The sequence below is a fragment of the Haliotis rufescens genome, unplaced genomic scaffold (genome assembly GCF_023055435.1).
Source record: "Haliotis rufescens isolate VD_foot unplaced genomic scaffold, xgHalRufe1.0.p SCAF_13, whole genome shotgun sequence".
Taxonomy (NCBI): domain Eukaryota; kingdom Metazoa; phylum Mollusca; class Gastropoda; order Lepetellida; family Haliotidae; genus Haliotis; species Haliotis rufescens.
In genome coordinates, this window is record NW_025963813.1 from 12,395,672 (window position 1) to 12,412,238 (window position 16,567).

Consider the following 16,567-nt stretch of genomic DNA (forward strand, 5'->3'; position numbering starts at 1 on the left):
AATTTTTAACATACTTCTTTACCAACAACCATCATATCGTGAGGCCACATTCTTCATTTTAATGTCATCATAAACACAGAAAGAGCACAAGGCATGTCAGTGTCTACAACATCCATTGCAGAATCAATTCCATTTCGCTATAAGTACCACTTGGGTTTGTTTTTTGTTTTTTACCCAAATGATTGTGAAAGATGTATGGTATGCTGGATCTTTTCATAAAAGTAGGCTTCCTATTGCCAGGTCCCTGTAGCGCAGCGGATAGCGCGCTGGACTTCTAATCCAGAGGCCGTGGGTTCGAATCCCACCAGGGATGCAACAATCATTTTCATTTTATTTTTTTAACATACTTCTTTACCAACTACAATCATATCGTGAGGCCACATTCTTCATTTTAATGTCATCATAAACACAGAAAGAGCACGAGGCATGTCAGTGTCTACCACATCCATTGCAGAATCAATTCCATTTCGCTATAAGTACCACTTGGGTTTGGTTTTCTTTTTGTACCCAGATGATTGTGAAAGATGTATGGTATGCTGGATCTTTTCATAAAAGTAGGCTTCTTAATGCCAGGTCCCTGTAGCGCAGCGGATAGCGCGCTGGACTTCTAATCCAGAGGCCGTGGGTTCGAATCCCACCAGGGATGCAACAATCATTTTAATTTTAATTTTTAACATACTTCTTTACCAACTACCATCATATCGTGAGGCAACTTTCTTCATTTTAATGTCATCATAAACACAGAAAGAGCACGAGGCATGTCAGTGTCTACCACATCCATTGCAGAATCAATTCCATTTTGCTATCCACTCGGGTTTGTTTTTTGTTTTTTACCCAAATGATTGTGAAAGATGTATGGTATGCTGGATCTTTTCATAAAAGTAGGCTTCCTATTGCCAGGTCCCTGTAGCGCAGCGGATAGCGCGCTGGACTTCTAATCCAGAGGCCGTGGGTTCGAATCCCACCAGGGATGCAACAATCATTTTAATTTTATTTTTTTAACATACTTCTTTACCAACTGCCATCATATCGTGAGGCAACTTTCTTCATTTTAATGTCATCATAAACACAGAAAGAGCACGAGGCATGTCAGTGTCTACCACGTCCATTGCAGAATCAATTCCATTTCGCTATCCACTCGGGTTTTAGTGGGGTTTTTTTTACCCAAATGATTGTGAAAGATGTATGGTATGCTGGATCTTTTCATAAAAGTAGGCTTCTTAATGCCAGGTGCCTGTAGCGCAGGGGATAGCGCGCTGGACTTCTAATCCAGAGGCCGTGGGTTCGAATCCCACCAGGGATGCAACAATCATTTTAATTTTAATTTTTAACATACTTCTTTACCAACTACCATCATATCGTGAGGCAACTTTCTTCATTTTAATGTCATCATAAACACAGAAAGAGCACGAGGCATGTCAGTGTCTACCACGTCCATTGCAGAATCAATTCCATTTCGCTATCCACTCGGGTTTTAGTGGGGTTTTTTACCCAAATGATTGTGAAAGATGTATGGTATGCTGGATCTTTTCATAAAAGTAGGCTTCCTATTGCTAGGTCCCTGTAGCGCAGCGGATAGCGCGCTGGACTTCTAATCCAGAGGCCGTGGGTTCGAATCCCACCAGGGATGCAACAATCATTTTAATTTTATTTTTTTAACATACTTCTTTACCAACTACCATCATATCGTGAGCCAACTTTCTTTATTTTAATGTCATCATAAACACAGAAAGAGCACGAGGCATGTCAGTGTCTACCACGTCCATTGCAGAATCAATTCCATTTCGCTATCCACTCGGGTTTTAGTGGGTTTTTTTACCCAAATGATTGTGAAAGATGTATGGTATGCTGGATCTTTTCATAAAAGTAGGCTTCTTAATGCCAGGTCCCTGTAGCGCAGGGGATAGCGCGCTGGACTTCTAATCCAGAGGCCGTGGGTTCGAATCCCACCAGGGATGCAACAATCATTTTAATTTTAATTTTTAACATACTTCTTTACCAACAACCATCATATCGTGAGGCAACTTTCTTTATTTTAATGTCATCATAAACACAGAAAGAGCACGAGGCATGTCAGTGTCTACCACGTCCATTGCAGAATCAATTCCATTTCGCTATCCACTTGGGTTTGTTTTTTGTTTTTTACCCAAATGATTGTGAAAGATGTATGGTATGCTGGATCTTTTCATAAAAGTAGGCTTCCTATTGCCAGGTCCCTGTAGCGCAGCGGATAGCGCGCTGGACTTCTAATCCAGAGGCCGTGGGTTCGAATCCCACCAGGGATGCAACAATCATTTTTATTTTTATTTTTTAACATACTTCTTTACCAACTACAATCATATCGTGAGGCCACATTCTTCATTTTAATGTCATCATAAACACAGAAAGAGCACGAGGCATGTCAGTGTCTACAACATCCATTGCAGAATCAATTCCATTTCGCTATAAGTACCACTTGGGTTTTGTTTTGATTTTTTACCCAGATGATTGTGAAAGATGTATGGTATGCTGGATCTTTTCATAAAAGTAGGCTTCTTGATGCCAGGTCCCTGTAGCGCAGCGGATAGCGCGCTGGACTTCTAATCCAGAGGCCGGGGGTTCGAATCCCACCAGGGATGCAACAATCATTTTAATTTTAATTTTTTAACATACTTCTTTACCAACTACCATCATATCGTGAGCCAACTTTCTTTATTTTAATGTCATCATAAACACAGAAAGAGCACGAGGCATGTCAGTGTCTACCACGTCCATTGCAGAATCAATTCCATTTCGCTATCCACTTGGGTTTGTTTTTTGTTTTTTACCCAAATGATTGTGAAAGATGTATGGTATGCTGGATCTTTTCATAAAAGTAGGCTTCCTATTGCCAGGTCCCTGTAGCGCAGCGGATAGCGCGCTGGACTTCTAATCCAGAGGCCGTGGGTTCGAATCCCACCAGGGATGCAACAGTCATTTTTATTTTTATTTTTAACATACTTCTTTACCAACAACCATCATATCGTGAGGCAACTTTCTTTATTTTAATGTCATCATAAACACAGAAAGAGCACGAGGCATGTCAGTGTCTACCACGTCCATTGCAGAATCAATTCCATTTCGCTATCCACTTGGGTTTGTTTTTTGTTTTTTACCCAAATGATTGTGAAAGATGTATGGTATGCTGGATCTTTTCATAAAAGTAGGCTTCCTATTGCCAGGTCCCTGTAGCGCAGCGGATAGCGCGCTGGACTTCTAATCCAGAGGCCGTGGGTTCGAATCCCACCAGGGATGCAACAGTCATTTTTATTTTTATTTTTAACATACTTCTTTACCAACAACCATCATATCGTGAGGCAACTTTCTTCATTTTAATGTCATCATAAACACAGAAAGAGCACGAGGCATGTCAGTGTCTACCACGTCCATTGCAGAATCAATTCCATTTCGCTATCCACTTGGGTTTGTTTTTTGTTTTTTACCCAAATGATTGTGAAAGATGTATGGTATGCTGGATCTTTTCATAAAAGTAGGCTTCCTATTGCCAGGTCCCTGTAGCGCAGCGGATAGCGCGCTGGACTTCTAATCCAGAGGCCGTGGGTTCGAATCCCACCAGGGATGCAACAATCATTTTTATTTTTATTTTTTAACATACTTCTTTACCAACTACAATCTAATCGTGAGGCCACATTCTTCATTTTAATGTCATCATAAACACAGAAAGAGCACGAGGCATGTCAGTGTCTACCACATCCATTGCAGAATCAATTCCATTTCGCTATCCACTTGGGTTTGTTTTTTGTTTTTTACCCAGATGATTGTGAAAGATGTATGGTATGCTGGACCTTTTCATAAAAGTAGGCTTCCTATTGCCAGGTCCCTGTAGCGCAGGGGATAGCGTGCCGGACTTCTAATCCAGAGGCCGTGGGTTCGAATCCCACCAGGGATGCAACAATCATTTTAATTTTAATTTTTTAACATACTTCTTTACCAACTACCATCATATCGTGAGCCAACTTTCTTTATTTTAATGTCATCATAAACACAGAAAGAGCACGAGGCATGTCAGTGTCTACCACGTCCATTGCAGAATCAATTCCATTTCGCTATCCACTCGGGTTTGGTTTTAGTGGGTTTTTTTTACCCAAATGATTGTGAAAGATGTATGGTATGCTGGATCTTTTAATAAAAGTAGGCTTCTTAATGCCAGGTCCCTGTAGCGCAGGGGATAGCGCGCTGGACTTCTAATCCAGAGGCCGTGGGTTCGAATCCCACCAGGGATGCAACAATCATTTTAATTTTAATTTTTTAACATACTTCTTTACCAACTACCATCATATCGTGAGGCAACTTTCTTCATTTTAATGTCATCATAAACACAGAAAGAGCACGAGGCATGTCAGTGTCTACCACGTCCATTGCAGAATCAATTCCATTACGCTAACCACTTGGGTTTGTTTTTTGTTTTTTACCCAAATGATTGTGAAAGATGTATGGTATGCCGGATCTTTTCATAAAAGTAGGCTTCCTATTGCCAGGTCCCTGTAGCGCAGCGGATAGCGCGCTGGACTTCTAATCCAGAGGCCGTGGGTTCGAATCCCACTAGGGATGCAACAATCATTTTTATTTTAATTTTTAACATACTTCTTTACCAACAACCATCATATCGTGAGGCCACATTCTTCATTTTAATGTCATCATAAACACAGAAAGAGCACGAGGCATGTCAGTGTCTACAACATCCATTGCAGAATCAATTCCATTTCGCTATAAGTACCACTTGGGTTTGGTTTTGTTTTTTTACCCAAATGATTGTGAAAGATGTATGGTATGCTGGATCTTTTCATAAAAGTAGACTTCTTGATGCCAGGTCCCTGTAGCGCAGGGGATAGCGCGCTGGACTTCTAATCCAGAGGCCGTGGGTTCGAATCCCACCAGGGATGCAACAATCATTTTAATTTTGATTTTTTAACATACTTCTTTACCAACTACCATCATATCGTGAGCCAACTTTCTTTATTTTAATGTCATCATAAACACAGAAAGAGCACGAGGCATGTCAGTGTCTACCACGTCCATTGCAGAATCAATTCCATTTCGCTATCCACTCGGGTTTTAGTGGGTTTTTTTACCCAAATGATTGTGAAAGATGTATGGTATGCTGGATCTTTCATAAAAGTAGGCTTCTTAATGCCAGGTCCCTGTAGCGCAGCGGATAGCGCGCTGGACTTCTAATCCAGAGGCCGTGGGTTCGAATCCCACCAGGGATGCAACAATCATTTTAATTTTAATTTTTAACATACTTCTTTACCAACAACCATCATATCGTGAGGCAACTTTCTTTATTTTAATGTCATCATAAACACAGAAAGAGCACGAGGCATGTCAGTGTCTACCACGTCCATTGCAGAATCAATTCCATTTCGCTATCCACTTGGGTTTGTTTTTTGTTTTTTACCCAAATGATTGTGAAAGATGTATGGTATGCCGGATCTTTTCATAAAAGTAGGCTTCCTCTTGCCAGGTCCCTGTAGCGCAGCGGATAGCGCGCTGGACTTCTAATCCTGAGGCCTCGGGTTCGAATCCCACCAGGGATGCAACAATCATTTTAATTTTAATTTTTTAACATACTTCTTTACCAACTACCATCATATCGTGAGGCAACTTTCTTTATTTTAATGTCATCATAAACACAGAAAGAGCACGAGGCATGTCAGTGTCTACCACGTCCATTGCAGAATCAATTCCATTTCGCTATCCACTCGGGTTTTAGTGGAGTTTTTTACCCAAATGATTGTGAAAGATGTATGGTATGCTGGATCTTTTCATAAAAGTAGGCTTCTTAATGCCAGGTCCCTGTAGCGCAGGGGATAGCGCGCTGGACTTCTAATCCAGAGGCCGTGGGTTCGAATCCCACCAGGGATGCAACAATCATTTTAATTTTAATTTTTAACATACTTCTTTACCAACAACCATCATATCGTGAGGCAACTTTCTTTATTTTAATGTCATCATAAACACAGAAAGAGCACGAGGCATGTCAGTGTCTACCACGTCCATTGCAGAATCAATTCCATTTCGCTATCCACTTGGGTTTGTTTTTTGTTTTTTACCCAAATGATTGTGAAAGATGTATGGTATGCCGGATCTTTTCATAAAAGTAGGCTTCCTATTGCCAGGTCCCTGTAGCGCAGCGGATAGCGCGCTGGACTTCTAATCCAGAGGCCTCGGGTTCGAATCCCACCAGGGATGCAACAATCATTTTTATTTTTATTTTTTAACATACTTCTTTACCAACTACAATCATATCGTGAGGCCACATTCTTCATTTTAATGTCATCATAAACACAGAAAGAGCACAAGGCATGTCAGTGTCTACCACATCCATTGCAGAATCAATTCCATTTCGCTATAAGTACCACTTGGGTTTGGTTTTCTTTTTTTACCCAGATGATTGTGAAAGATGTATGGTATGCTGGATCTTTTCATAAAAGTAGACTTCTTGATGCCAGGTCCCTGTAGCGCAGGGGATAGCGCATTGGACTTCTAATCCAGAGGCCGTGGGTTCGAATCCCACCAGGGATGCAACAATCATTTTAATTTTAATTTTTTAACATACTTCTTTACCAACAACCATCATATCGTGAGGCAACTTTCTTTATTTTAATGTCATCATAAACACAGAAAGAGCACGAGGCATGTCAGTGTCTACCACGTCCATTGCAGAATCAATTCCATTTCGCTATCCACTTGGGTTTGTTTTTTGTTTTTTACCCAAATGATTGTGAAAGATGTATGGTATGCTGGATCTTTTCATAAAAGTAGGCTTCCTATTGCCAGGTCCCTGTAGCGCAGCGGATAGCGCGCTGGACTTCTAATCCAGAGGCCGTGGGTTCGAATCCCACCAGGGATGCAACAATCATTTTTATTTTAATTTTTTAACATACTTCTTTACCAACTACAATCATATCGTGAGGCCACATTCTTCATTTTAATGTCATCATAAACACAGAAAGAGCACAAGGCATGTCAGTGTCTACCACATCCATTGCAGAATCAATTCCATTTCGCTATAAGTACCACTTGGGATTGGTTTTGTTTTTTTACCCAGATGATTGTGAAAGATGTATGGTATGCTGGATCTTTTCATAAAAGTAGACTTCTTGATGCCAGGTCCCTGTAGCGCAGGGGATAGCGCGCTGGACTTCTAATCCAGAGGCCGTGGGTTCGAATCCCACCAGGGATGCAACAATCATTTTAATTTTAATTTTTAACATACTTCTTTACCAACTACCATCATATCGTGAGGCAACTTTCTTCATTTTAATGTCATCATAAACACAGAAAGAGCACGAGGCATGTCAGTGTCTACCACGTCCATTGCAGAATCAATTCCATTTCGCTATCCACTCGGGTTTGTTTTTTGTTTTTTACCCAAATGATTGTGAAAGATGTATGGTATGCTGGATCTTTTCATAAAAGTAGGCTTCCTATTGCCAGGTCCCTGTAGCGCAGCGGATAGCGCGCTGGACTTCTAATCCAGAGGCCGTGGGTTCGAATCCCACCAGGGATGCAACAATCATTTTAATTTTATTTTTTTAACATACTTCTTTACCAACTACCATCATATCGTGAGGCAACTTTCTTTATTTTAATGACATCATAAACACAGAAAGAGCACGAGGCATGTCAGTGTCTACCACGTCCATTGCAGAATCAATTCCATTTCGCTATCCACTCGGGTTTTAGTGGGTTTTTTTACCCAAATGATTGTGAAAGATGTATGGTATGCTGGATCTTTTCATAAAAGTAGGCTCCTTAATGCCAGGTCCCTGTAGCGCAGCGGATAGCGCGCTGGACTTCTAATCCAGAGGCCGTGGGTTCGAATCCCACCAGGGATGCAACAATCATTTTAATTTTATTTTTTTAACATACTTCTTTACCAACTACCATCATATCGTGAGGCAACTTTCTTTATTTTAATGTCATCATAAACACAGAAAGAGCACGAGGCATGTCAGTGTCTACCACGTCCATTGCAGAATCAATTCCATTTCGCTATCCACTCGGGTTTTAGTGGGTTTTTTTACCCAAATGATTGTGAAAGATGTATGGTATGCTGGATCTTTTCATAAAAGTAGGCTTCTTAATGCCAGGTCCCTGTAGCGCAGGGGATAGCGCGCTGGACTTCTAATCCAGAGGCCGTGGGTTCGAATCCCACCAGGGATGCAACAATCATTTTAATTTTAATTTTTAACATACTTCTTTACCAACAACCATCATATCGTGAGGCAACTTTCTTTATTTTAATGTCATCATAAACACAGAAAGAGCACGAGGCATGTCAGTGTCTACCACGTCCATTGCAGAATCAATTCCATTTCGCTATCCACTTGGGTTTGTTTTTTGTTTTTTACCCAAATGATTGTGAAAGATGTATGGTATGCTGGATCTTTTCATAAAAGTAGGCTTCCTCTTGCCAGGTCCCTGTAGCGCAGCGGATAGCGCGCTGGACTTCTAATCCAGAGGCCGTGGGTTCGAATCCCACCAGGGATGCAACAATCATTTTCATTTTAATTTTTTAACATACTTCTTTACCAACTACAATCATATCGTGAGGCCACATTCTTCATTTTAATGTCATCATAAACACAGAAAGAGCACGAGGCATGTCAGTGTCTACCACATCCATTGCAGAATCAATTCCATTTCGCTATAAGTACCACTTGGGTTTGGTTTTGTTTTTGTACCCAGATGATTGTGAAAGATGTATGGTATGCTGGATCTTTTCATAAAAGTAGACTTCTTGATGCCAGGTCCCTGTAGCGCAGGGGATAGCGCGCTGGACTTCTAATCCAGAGGCCGTGGGTTCGAATCCCACCAGGGATGCAACAATCATTTTAATTTTGATTTTTTAACATACTTCTTTACCAACTACCATCATATCGTGAGCCAACTTTCTTTATTTTAATGTCATCATAAACACAGAAAGAGCACGAGGCATGTCAGTGTCTACCACGTCCATTGCAGAATCAATTCCATTTCGCTATCCACTCGGGTTTTAGTGGGTTTTTTTACCCAAATGATTGTGAAAGATGTATGGTATGCTGGATCTTTCATAAAAGTAGGCTTCTTAATGCCAGGTCCCTGTAGCGCAGCGGATAGCGCGCTGGACTTCTAATCCAGAGGCCGTGGGTTCGAATCCCACCAGGGATGCAACAATCATTTTAATTTTAATTTTTAACATACTTCTTTACCAACAACCATCATATCGTGAGGCAACTTTCTTTATTTTAATGTCATCATAAACACAGAAAGAGCACGAGGCATGTCAGTGTCTACCACGTCCATTGCAGAATCAATTCCATTTCGCTATCCACTTGGGTTTGTTTTTTGTTTTTTACCCAAATGATTGTGAAAGATGTATGGTATGCCGGATCTTTTCATAAAAGTAGGCTTCCTCTTGCCAGGTCCCTGTAGCGCAGCGGATAGCGCGCTGGACTTCTAATCCTGAGGCCTCGGGTTCGAATCCCACCAGGGATGCAACAATCATTTTAATTTTAATTTTTTAACATACTTCTTTACCAACTACCATCATATCGTGAGGCAACTTTCTTTATTTTAATGTCATCATAAACACAGAAAGAGCACGAGGCATGTCAGTGTCTACCACGTCCATTGCAGAATCAATTCCATTTCGCTATCCACTCGGGTTTTAGTGGAGTTTTTTACCCAAATGATTGTGAAAGATGTATGGTATGCTGGATCTTTTCATAAAAGTAGGCTTCTTAATGCCAGGTCCCTGTAGCGCAGGGGATAGCGCGCTGGACTTCTAATCCAGAGGCCGTGGGTTCGAATCCCACCAGGGATGCAACAATCATTTTAATTTTAATTTTTAACATACTTCTTTACCAACAACCATCATATCGTGAGGCAACTTTCTTTATTTTAATGTCATCATAAACACAGAAAGAGCACGAGGCATGTCAGTGTCTACCACGTCCATTGCAGAATCAATTCCATTTCGCTATCCACTTGGGTTTGTTTTTTGTTTTTTACCCAAATGATTGTGAAAGATGTATGGTATGCCGGATCTTTTCATAAAAGTAGGCTTCCTATTGCCAGGTCCCTGTAGCGCAGCGGATAGCGCGCTGGACTTCTAATCCAGAGGCCTCGGGTTCGAATTCCACCAGGGATGCAACAATCATTTTTATTTTTATTTTTTAACATACTTCTTTACCAACTACAATCATATCGTGAGGCCACATTCTTCATTTTAATGTCATCATAAACACAGAAAGAGCACAAGGCATGTCAGTGTCTACCACATCCATTGCAGAATCAATTCCATTTCGCTATAAGTACCACTTGGGTTTGGTTTTCTTTTTTTACCCAGATGATTGTGAAAGATGTATGGTATGCTGGATCTTTTCATAAAAGTAGACTTCTTGATGCCAGGTCCCTGTAGCGCAGCGGATAGCGCACTGGACTTCTAATCCAGAGGCCGTGGGTTCGAATCCCACCAGGGATGCAACAATCATTTTAATTTTAATTTTTTAACATACTTCTTTACCAACAACCATCATATCGTGAGGCAACTTTCTTTATTTTAATGTCATCATAAACACAGAAAGAGCACGAGGCATGTCAGTGTCTACCACGTCCATTGCAGAATCAATTCCATTTCGCTATCCACTTGGGTTTGTTTTTTGTTTTTTACCCAAATGATTGTGAAAGATGTATGGTATGCTGGATCTTTTCATAAAAGTAGGCTTCCTATTGCCAGGTCCCTGTAGCGCAGCGGATAGCGCGCTGGACTTCTAATCCAGAGGCCGTGGGTTCGAATCCCACCAGGGATGCAACAATCATTTTTATTTTAATTTTTTAACATACTTCTTTACCAACTACAATCATATCGTGAGGCCACATTCTTCATTTTAATGTCATCATAAACACAGAAAGAGCACAAGGCATGTCAGTGTCTACCACATCCATTGCAGAATCAATTCCATTTCGCTATAAGTACCACTTGGGATTGGTTTTGTTTTTTTACCCAGATGATTGTGAAAGATGTATGGTATGCTGGATCTTTTCATAAAAGTAGACTTCTTGATGCCAGGTCCCTGTAGCGCAGGGGATAGCGCGCTGGACTTCTAATCCAGAGGCCGTGGGTTCGAATCCCACCAGGGATGCAACAATCATTTTAATTTTAATTTTTAACATACTTCTTTACCAACTACCATCATATCGTGAGGCAACTTTCTTCATTTTAATGTCATCATAAACACAGAAAGAGCACGAGGCATGTCAGTGTCTACCACGTCCATTGCAGAATCAATTCCATTTCGCTATCCACTCGGGTTTGTTTTTTGTTTTTTACCCAAATGATTGTGAAAGATGTATGGTATGCTGGATCTTTTCATAAAAGTAGGCTTCCTATTGCCAGGTCCCTGTAGCGCAGCGGATAGCGCGCTGGACTTCTAATCCAGAGGCCGTGGGTTCGAATCCCACCAGGGATGCAACAATCATTTTAATTTTATTTTTTTAACATACTTCTTTACCAACTACCATCATATCGTGAGGCAACTTTCTTTATTTTAATGACATCATAAACACAGAAAGAGCACGAGGCATGTCAGTGTCTACCACGTCCATTGCAGAATCAATTCCATTTCGCTATCCACTCGGGTTTTAGTGGGTTTTTTTACCCAAATGATTGTGAAAGATGTATGGTATGCTGGATCTTTTCATAAAAGTAGGCTCCTTAATGCCAGGTCCCTGTAGCGCAGCGGATAGCGCGCTGGACTTCTAATCCAGAGGCCGTGGGTTCGAATCCCACCAGGGATGCAACAATCATTTTAATTTTATTTTTTTAACATACTTCTTTACCAACTACCATCATATCGTGAGGCAACTTTCTTTATTTTAATGTCATCATAAACACAGAAAGAGCACGAGGCATGTCAGTGTCTACCACGTCCATTGCAGAATCAATTCCATTTCGCTATCCACTCGGGTTTTAGTGGGTTTTTTTACCCAAATGATTGTGAAAGATGTATGGTATGCTGGATCTTTTCATAAAAGTAGGCTTCTTAATGCCAGGTCCCTGTAGCGCAGGGGATAGCGCGCTGGACTTCTAATCCAGAGGCCGTGGGTTCGAATCCCACCAGGGATGCAACAATCATTTTAATTTTAATTTTTAACATACTTCTTTACCAACAACCATCATATCGTGAGGCAACTTTCTTTATTTTAATGTCATCATAAACACAGAAAGAGCACGAGGCATGTCAGTGTCTACCACGTCCATTGCAGAATCAATTCCATTTCGCTATCCACTTGGGTTTGTTTTTTGTTTTTTACCCAAATGATTGTGAAAGATGTATGGTATGCTGGATCTTTTCATAAAAGTAGGCTTCCTCTTGCCAGGTCCCTGTAGCGCAGCGGATAGCGCGCTGGACTTCTAATCCAGAGGCCGTGGGTTCGAATCCCACCAGGGATGCAACAATCATTTTCATTTTAATTTTTTAACATACTTCTTTACCAACTACAATCATATCGTGAGGCCACATTCTTCATTTTAATGTCATCATAAACACAGAAAGAGCACGAGGCATGTCAGTGTCTACCACATCCATTGCAGAATCAATTCCATTTTGCTATAAGTACCACTTGGGTTTGGTTTTGTTTTTGTACCCAGATGATTGTGAAAGATGTATGGTATGCTGGATCTTTTCATAAAAGTAGGCTTCTTAATGCCAGGTCCCTGTAGCGCAGGGGATAGCGCGCTGGACTTCTAATCCAGAGGCCGTGGGTTCGAATCCCAGCAGGGATGCAACAATCATTTTAATTTTAATTTTTAACATACTTCTTTACCAACTACCATCATATCGTGAGGCAACTTTCTTCATTTTAATGTCATCATAAACACAGAAAGAGCACGAGGCATGTCAGTGTCTACCACGTCCATTGCAGAATCAATTCCATTTCGCTATCCACTCGGGTTTGTTTTTTGTTTTTTACCCAAATGATTGTGAAAGATGTATGGTATGCTGGATCTTTTCATAAAAGTAGGCTTCCTATTGCCAGGTCCCTGTAGCGCAGCGGATAGCGCGCTGGACTTCTAATCCAGAGGTCGTGGGTTCGAATCCCACCAGGGATGCAACAATCATTTTAATTTTATTTTTTTAACATACTTCTTTACCAACTACCATCATATCGTGAGGCAACTTTCTTTATTTTAATGTCATCATAAACACAGAAAGAGCACGAGGCATGTCAGTGTCTACCACGTCCATTGCAGAATCAATTCCATTTCGCTATCCACTTGGGTTTGTTTTTTGTTTTTTACCCAGATGATTGTGAAAGATGTATGGTATGCTGGATCTTTTCATAAAAGTAGGCTTCTTAATGCCAGGTCCCTGTAGCGCAGGGGATAGCGCGCTGGACTTCTAATCCAGAGGCCGTGGGTTCGAATCCCACCAGGGATGCAACAATCATTTTTATTTTAATTTTTAACATACTTCTTTACCAACAACCATCATATCGTGAGGCAACTTTCTTCATTTTAATGTCATCATAAACACAGAAAGAGCACGAGGCATGTCAGTGTCTACCACGTCCATTGCAGAATCAATTCCATTTCGCTATCCACTCGGGTTTTAGTGGGTTTTTTTACCCAAATGATTGTGAAAGATGTATGGTATGCTGGATCTTTTCATAAAAGTAGGCTTCTTAATGCCAGGTCCCTGTAGCGCAGGGGATAGCGCGCTGGACTTCTAATCCAGAGGCCTTGGGTTCGAATCCCACCAGGGATGCAACAATCATTTTAATTTTAATTTTAATTTTTAACATACTTCTTTACCAACAACCATCATATCGTGAGGCAACTTTCTTTATTTTAATGTCATCATAAACACAGAAAGAGCACGAGGCATGTCAGTGTCTACCACGTCCATTGCAGAATCAATTCCATTTCGCTATCCACTTGGGTTTGTTTTTTGTTTTTTACCCAAATGATTGTGAAAGATGTATGGTATGCTGGATCTTTTCATAAAAGTAGGCTTCCTCTTGCCAGGTCCCTGTAGCGCAGCGGATAGCGCGCTGGACTTCTAATCCTGAGGCCGTGGGTTCGAATCCCACCAGGGATGCAACAATCATTTTCATTTTAATTTTTTAACATACTTCTTTACCAACTACAATCATATCGTGAGGCCACATTCTTCATTTTAATGTCATCATAAACACAGAAAAAGCACGAGGCATGTCAGTGTCTACCACATCCATTGCAGAATCAATTCCATTTCGCTATAAGTACCACTTGGGTTTGGTTTGGTTTTTGTACCCAGATGATTGTGAAAGATGTATGGTATGCTGGATCTTTTCATAAAAGTAGGCTTCTTAATGCCAGGTCCCTGTAGCGCAGGGGATAGAGCGCTGGACTTCTAATCCAGAGGCCGTGGGTTCGAATCCCACCAGGGATGCAACAATCATTTTTATTTTTATTTTTTAACATACTTCTTTACCAACTACAATCATATCGTTTACCAACTACAATCATATCGTGAGGCCACATTCTTCATTTTAATGTCATCATAAACACAGAAAGAGCACGAGGCATGTCAGTGTCTACAACATCCATTGCAGAATCAATTCCATTTCGCTATAAGTACCACTTGGGTTTGGTTTTCTTTTTTTACCCAGATGATTGTGAAAGATGTATGGTATGCTGGATCTTTTCATAAAAGTAGGCTTCCTCTTTCCAGGTCCCTGTAGCGCAGGGGATAGCGCGCTGGACTTCTAATCCAGAAGCCGTGGGTTCGAATCCCACCAGGGATGCAACAATCATTTTAATTTTAATTTTTTAACATACTTCTTTACCAACTACCATCATATCGTGAGCCAACTTTCTTTATTTTAATGTCATCATAAACACAGAAAGAGCACGAGGCATGTCAGTGTCTACCACATCCATTGCAGAATCAATTCCATTTCGCTATCCACTCGGGTTTTAGTGGGTTTTTTTTACCCAAATGATTGTGAAAGATGTATGGTATGCTGGATCTTTTCATAAAAGTAGGCTTCTTAATGCCAGGTCCCTGTAGCGCAGGGGATAGCGCGCTGGACTTCTAATCCAGAGGCCGTGGGTTCGAATCCCACCAGGGATGCAACAATCATTTTAATTTTAATTTTTAACATACTTCTTTACCAACAACCATCATATCGTGAGGCAACTTTCTTCATTTTAATGTCATCATAAACACAGAAAGAGCACGAGGCATGTCAGTGTCTACCACGTCCATTGCAGAATCAATTCCATTTCGCTATCCACTTGAGGCAACTTTCTTCATTTTAATGTCATCATAAACACAGAAAGAGCACGAGGCATGTCAGTGTCTACCACTTCCATTGCAGAATCAATTCCATTTCGCTATCCACTTGGGTTTGTTTTTTGTTTTTTACCCAGATGATTGTGAAAGATGTATGGTATGCTGGATCTTTTCATAAAAGTAGGCTTCCTCTTGCCAGGTCCCTGTAGCGCAGCGGATAGCGCGCTGGACTTCTAATCCAGAGGCCGTGGGTTCGAATCCCACCAGGGATGCAACAATCATTTTAATTTTAATTTTTTAACATACTTCTTTACCAACTACAATCATATCGTGAGGCCACATTCTTCATTTTAATGTCATCATAAACACAGAAAGAGCACGAGGCATGTCAGTGTCTACCACATCCATTGCAGAATCAATTCCATTTCGCTATCCACTCGGGTTTTGGTGGGTTTTTTTACGTAAATGATTGTGATAGATGTATGGTATGCTGGATCTTTTCATAAAAGTAGGCTTCTTAATGCCAGGTCCCTGTAGCGCAGGGGATAGCGCGCTGGACTTCTAATCCAGGGCCCGTGGGTTCGAATCAGGGATGCAGAAATCATTTTAATTTTAATTTTTAACATACTTCTTTACCACCTACAATCATATGAGGCAACATTCTTGTCATCATAAACACAGGAAGAGCATGAGGCCTTTCTGTGTTTACCGCGTTTATTGAAACTGTCCGATTATTCACATGTTATGAGACTCCGAACACACCCACACAAGTATTGTTTTCAACGTGTTAATGGAATGGAGGCCCCGATTCCTCCTTAAAATACTCTAACCTATTTCATTTAATCTTCAGATGAAAATAAGAGGTCGCGATTAAGTCCTCCAATGCCATTTCAGAGGTACGTTTGGAACTCATGTTAACATAATCATACGTCTGGGGGAGGTATTTGATTTAATTTAATTCACAGGACAGTTCAAGCTAGCTCAATTTTTTTCCATACATGCTATATGACCGAAAGGTTTATGTGACGTATTGCCATCCGTCTTTGTACGGCGTGCGTCATCCGGCATGCGAACTCTTTTCACAATCCAAAACGATTTATTCATAAAATATGTCGAAAGATAGCATTTATAGCTCACCTGGTACGAAGTTCCGCGGTTAGCTTATGTTTTCCCGCTGCATTCGTCGTCTTTAAAAAAATATCTCCTCTTATCCCACCCTGTGAGTTTCTACCAAACGTGACAGGAAGATTCCACAAGCA

General features: G+C 40.8%; 47 non-coding genes across 47 annotated transcripts; all 47 read left to right on the forward strand.

The window, feature by feature from the left end:
• Positions 1-240: 240 nt before the first annotated feature.
• On the forward strand, positions 241-313 carry Trnar-ucu. Its single transcript has one exon. It is a non-coding gene; the product is annotated as a tRNA-Arg (tRNA).
• Positions 314-573: 260 nt separating this feature from the next.
• Trnar-ucu lies at positions 574-646 on the forward strand. The gene has a single exon. It is a non-coding gene; the product is annotated as a tRNA-Arg (tRNA).
• Positions 647-900: 254 nt separating this feature from the next.
• Trnar-ucu lies at positions 901-973 on the forward strand. Its single transcript has one exon. It is a non-coding gene; the product is annotated as a tRNA-Arg (tRNA).
• A 257-nt stretch (positions 974-1,230) lies between these two features.
• On the forward strand, positions 1,231-1,303 carry Trnar-ucu. The gene has a single exon. It is a non-coding gene; the product is annotated as a tRNA-Arg (tRNA).
• Positions 1,304-1,557: 254 nt separating this feature from the next.
• On the forward strand, positions 1,558-1,630 carry Trnar-ucu. Its single transcript has one exon. It is a non-coding gene; the product is annotated as a tRNA-Arg (tRNA).
• A 255-nt stretch (positions 1,631-1,885) lies between these two features.
• On the forward strand, positions 1,886-1,958 carry Trnar-ucu. Its single transcript has one exon. It is a non-coding gene; the product is annotated as a tRNA-Arg (tRNA).
• A 254-nt stretch (positions 1,959-2,212) lies between these two features.
• On the forward strand, positions 2,213-2,285 carry Trnar-ucu. Its single transcript has one exon. It is a non-coding gene; the product is annotated as a tRNA-Arg (tRNA).
• A 260-nt stretch (positions 2,286-2,545) lies between these two features.
• On the forward strand, positions 2,546-2,618 carry Trnar-ucu. Its single transcript has one exon. It is a non-coding gene; the product is annotated as a tRNA-Arg (tRNA).
• Positions 2,619-2,873: 255 nt separating this feature from the next.
• Positions 2,874-2,946, forward strand: Trnar-ucu. Its single transcript has one exon. It is a non-coding gene; the product is annotated as a tRNA-Arg (tRNA).
• Positions 2,947-3,200: 254 nt separating this feature from the next.
• On the forward strand, positions 3,201-3,273 carry Trnar-ucu. The gene has a single exon. It is a non-coding gene; the product is annotated as a tRNA-Arg (tRNA).
• Positions 3,274-3,527: 254 nt separating this feature from the next.
• Trnar-ucu lies at positions 3,528-3,600 on the forward strand. The gene has a single exon. It is a non-coding gene; the product is annotated as a tRNA-Arg (tRNA).
• A 255-nt stretch (positions 3,601-3,855) lies between these two features.
• Positions 3,856-3,928, forward strand: Trnar-ucu. Its single transcript has one exon. It is a non-coding gene; the product is annotated as a tRNA-Arg (tRNA).
• Positions 3,929-4,189: 261 nt separating this feature from the next.
• Positions 4,190-4,262, forward strand: Trnar-ucu. Its single transcript has one exon. It is a non-coding gene; the product is annotated as a tRNA-Arg (tRNA).
• Positions 4,263-4,517: 255 nt separating this feature from the next.
• Trnar-ucu lies at positions 4,518-4,590 on the forward strand. The gene has a single exon. It is a non-coding gene; the product is annotated as a tRNA-Arg (tRNA).
• Positions 4,591-4,849: 259 nt separating this feature from the next.
• Trnar-ucu lies at positions 4,850-4,922 on the forward strand. Its single transcript has one exon. It is a non-coding gene; the product is annotated as a tRNA-Arg (tRNA).
• Positions 4,923-5,176: 254 nt separating this feature from the next.
• Positions 5,177-5,249, forward strand: Trnar-ucu. The gene has a single exon. It is a non-coding gene; the product is annotated as a tRNA-Arg (tRNA).
• A 254-nt stretch (positions 5,250-5,503) lies between these two features.
• Positions 5,504-5,576, forward strand: Trnar-ucu. The gene has a single exon. It is a non-coding gene; the product is annotated as a tRNA-Arg (tRNA).
• A 255-nt stretch (positions 5,577-5,831) lies between these two features.
• Positions 5,832-5,904, forward strand: Trnar-ucu. The gene has a single exon. It is a non-coding gene; the product is annotated as a tRNA-Arg (tRNA).
• A 254-nt stretch (positions 5,905-6,158) lies between these two features.
• Trnar-ucu lies at positions 6,159-6,231 on the forward strand. Its single transcript has one exon. It is a non-coding gene; the product is annotated as a tRNA-Arg (tRNA).
• A 260-nt stretch (positions 6,232-6,491) lies between these two features.
• On the forward strand, positions 6,492-6,564 carry Trnar-ucu. Its single transcript has one exon. It is a non-coding gene; the product is annotated as a tRNA-Arg (tRNA).
• A 255-nt stretch (positions 6,565-6,819) lies between these two features.
• Positions 6,820-6,892, forward strand: Trnar-ucu. Its single transcript has one exon. It is a non-coding gene; the product is annotated as a tRNA-Arg (tRNA).
• A 260-nt stretch (positions 6,893-7,152) lies between these two features.
• On the forward strand, positions 7,153-7,225 carry Trnar-ucu. Its single transcript has one exon. It is a non-coding gene; the product is annotated as a tRNA-Arg (tRNA).
• Positions 7,226-7,479: 254 nt separating this feature from the next.
• Positions 7,480-7,552, forward strand: Trnar-ucu. Its single transcript has one exon. It is a non-coding gene; the product is annotated as a tRNA-Arg (tRNA).
• Positions 7,553-7,807: 255 nt separating this feature from the next.
• Trnar-ucu lies at positions 7,808-7,880 on the forward strand. Its single transcript has one exon. It is a non-coding gene; the product is annotated as a tRNA-Arg (tRNA).
• Positions 7,881-8,135: 255 nt separating this feature from the next.
• Positions 8,136-8,208, forward strand: Trnar-ucu. The gene has a single exon. It is a non-coding gene; the product is annotated as a tRNA-Arg (tRNA).
• A 254-nt stretch (positions 8,209-8,462) lies between these two features.
• Trnar-ucu lies at positions 8,463-8,535 on the forward strand. The gene has a single exon. It is a non-coding gene; the product is annotated as a tRNA-Arg (tRNA).
• Positions 8,536-8,795: 260 nt separating this feature from the next.
• Positions 8,796-8,868, forward strand: Trnar-ucu. The gene has a single exon. It is a non-coding gene; the product is annotated as a tRNA-Arg (tRNA).
• A 254-nt stretch (positions 8,869-9,122) lies between these two features.
• Trnar-ucu lies at positions 9,123-9,195 on the forward strand. Its single transcript has one exon. It is a non-coding gene; the product is annotated as a tRNA-Arg (tRNA).
• A 254-nt stretch (positions 9,196-9,449) lies between these two features.
• On the forward strand, positions 9,450-9,522 carry Trnar-ucu. Its single transcript has one exon. It is a non-coding gene; the product is annotated as a tRNA-Arg (tRNA).
• Positions 9,523-9,777: 255 nt separating this feature from the next.
• On the forward strand, positions 9,778-9,850 carry Trnar-ucu. The gene has a single exon. It is a non-coding gene; the product is annotated as a tRNA-Arg (tRNA).
• A 254-nt stretch (positions 9,851-10,104) lies between these two features.
• On the forward strand, positions 10,105-10,177 carry Trnar-ucu. The gene has a single exon. It is a non-coding gene; the product is annotated as a tRNA-Arg (tRNA).
• A 260-nt stretch (positions 10,178-10,437) lies between these two features.
• On the forward strand, positions 10,438-10,510 carry Trnar-ucu. The gene has a single exon. It is a non-coding gene; the product is annotated as a tRNA-Arg (tRNA).
• Positions 10,511-10,765: 255 nt separating this feature from the next.
• Positions 10,766-10,838, forward strand: Trnar-ucu. Its single transcript has one exon. It is a non-coding gene; the product is annotated as a tRNA-Arg (tRNA).
• Positions 10,839-11,098: 260 nt separating this feature from the next.
• On the forward strand, positions 11,099-11,171 carry Trnar-ucu. Its single transcript has one exon. It is a non-coding gene; the product is annotated as a tRNA-Arg (tRNA).
• A 254-nt stretch (positions 11,172-11,425) lies between these two features.
• On the forward strand, positions 11,426-11,498 carry Trnar-ucu. The gene has a single exon. It is a non-coding gene; the product is annotated as a tRNA-Arg (tRNA).
• A 255-nt stretch (positions 11,499-11,753) lies between these two features.
• Positions 11,754-11,826, forward strand: Trnar-ucu. The gene has a single exon. It is a non-coding gene; the product is annotated as a tRNA-Arg (tRNA).
• Positions 11,827-12,081: 255 nt separating this feature from the next.
• Trnar-ucu lies at positions 12,082-12,154 on the forward strand. Its single transcript has one exon. It is a non-coding gene; the product is annotated as a tRNA-Arg (tRNA).
• A 254-nt stretch (positions 12,155-12,408) lies between these two features.
• On the forward strand, positions 12,409-12,481 carry Trnar-ucu. Its single transcript has one exon. It is a non-coding gene; the product is annotated as a tRNA-Arg (tRNA).
• Positions 12,482-12,741: 260 nt separating this feature from the next.
• On the forward strand, positions 12,742-12,814 carry Trnar-ucu. The gene has a single exon. It is a non-coding gene; the product is annotated as a tRNA-Arg (tRNA).
• Positions 12,815-13,068: 254 nt separating this feature from the next.
• Positions 13,069-13,141, forward strand: Trnar-ucu. The gene has a single exon. It is a non-coding gene; the product is annotated as a tRNA-Arg (tRNA).
• Positions 13,142-13,396: 255 nt separating this feature from the next.
• Positions 13,397-13,469, forward strand: Trnar-ucu. The gene has a single exon. It is a non-coding gene; the product is annotated as a tRNA-Arg (tRNA).
• A 254-nt stretch (positions 13,470-13,723) lies between these two features.
• On the forward strand, positions 13,724-13,796 carry Trnar-ucu. Its single transcript has one exon. It is a non-coding gene; the product is annotated as a tRNA-Arg (tRNA).
• Positions 13,797-14,056: 260 nt separating this feature from the next.
• Trnar-ucu lies at positions 14,057-14,129 on the forward strand. Its single transcript has one exon. It is a non-coding gene; the product is annotated as a tRNA-Arg (tRNA).
• Positions 14,130-14,389: 260 nt separating this feature from the next.
• Trnar-ucu lies at positions 14,390-14,462 on the forward strand. The gene has a single exon. It is a non-coding gene; the product is annotated as a tRNA-Arg (tRNA).
• A 282-nt stretch (positions 14,463-14,744) lies between these two features.
• On the forward strand, positions 14,745-14,817 carry Trnar-ucu. Its single transcript has one exon. It is a non-coding gene; the product is annotated as a tRNA-Arg (tRNA).
• Positions 14,818-15,073: 256 nt separating this feature from the next.
• Trnar-ucu lies at positions 15,074-15,146 on the forward strand. Its single transcript has one exon. It is a non-coding gene; the product is annotated as a tRNA-Arg (tRNA).
• Positions 15,147-15,507: 361 nt separating this feature from the next.
• Positions 15,508-15,580, forward strand: Trnar-ucu. The gene has a single exon. It is a non-coding gene; the product is annotated as a tRNA-Arg (tRNA).
• The last annotated feature ends 987 nt before the right edge of the window (positions 15,581-16,567 follow it).